The 943-nt window shown below is 35.4% G+C and overlaps 1 non-coding gene across 1 annotated transcript; it reads right to left on the bottom strand.

The window, feature by feature from the left end:
- Positions 1–627: 627 nt before the first annotated feature.
- Positions 628–732, bottom strand: LOC137827377 (small nucleolar RNA R71). The gene has a single exon (XR_011083747.2). It is a non-coding gene; the product is annotated as a small nucleolar RNA R71 (small nucleolar RNA).
- Between the last annotated feature and the right edge of the window lie 211 nt (positions 733–943).

Here is a 943-nt window from a genome sequence, read left to right as displayed (position 1 = left end):
ATTTTTATTTTAAAAGTTTATTTTTATTGCAAGTTACTCCTTGTGCTAACCCTTGAGTGAGTTGTCTATGATATTAAGAGGTCAGGTTTGTAAAGACCAAATACTATTTGAAGAAGAGATTGAAAAGGAAGCTTAGAAAAATAGGGAGACAAAGAGAAAAGAAAAACAAGGAGAACTTAGGGAAAATCTTCAACTGCTTCTTCTCATCCCATTGAATTTATTCAAAGAAGCATTGCGGCTGAAGAGCAACCACCACATCCTATGATAACACTTGGAGATTATGCTATGCAGTAGGGGCTAAGACATTTTTATAGTATTGCAAAACCTACTACCACTAAGGCCTTGGAGATGACACCTGCATTCCCCAGTCTGATCAATGCCCATCAATTTACAACAATGGACCATGAGGATCCATATAGACATTTGTCTACATTTTATGAATTGGTGGGAACAATAGGCTTCCAATCAGGTGATATTGGAATTGTTTATCTGCATTTTTTTCCTTTCTCATTGGCAGGAAAAGCTAAGGAATGGCTCAAATCATATCCAAATTAGAGCCTTACTAGTTTGAAGGATGTAGAGGGAAAAAGTTTACAAAGATTTTTTTTGCATTATCTTGCTACATCAAAGCAAAGTATGATATTTCTATGTTCAAACAAGGGTCAGACGAAGCCTTCTATGAGACATGGGAGAGATTCAAAGTGATGCTAAGAAAATCCCAAATCATGGGTTTAAAGACATTGATAAATTGAGTATCTCTCATAATGGTCTTAGATCTGATACCAAAATGCTTTTAGACGTTGTAGCTGGTGACACAATGATGGTTGTTGATGTAGAATAGGCGACAAATATTATTGATGCATTGACATCAATAGATTATCAAGCCCAACATGATAGACAAGGTATTCAGAAGAAAAGGTTGTTAGAGTTGAATACTTTAGAT

The sequence above is a fragment of the Phaseolus vulgaris genome, chromosome 8, assembly GCF_051622355.1.
Source record: "Phaseolus vulgaris cultivar YP4 chromosome 8, ASM5162235v1, whole genome shotgun sequence".
Classification (NCBI taxonomy): domain Eukaryota; kingdom Viridiplantae; phylum Streptophyta; class Magnoliopsida; order Fabales; family Fabaceae; genus Phaseolus; species Phaseolus vulgaris.
Note: the sequence above shows the minus strand (reverse complement) of the source record. Positions and strands in the feature narration are given on the sequence as shown.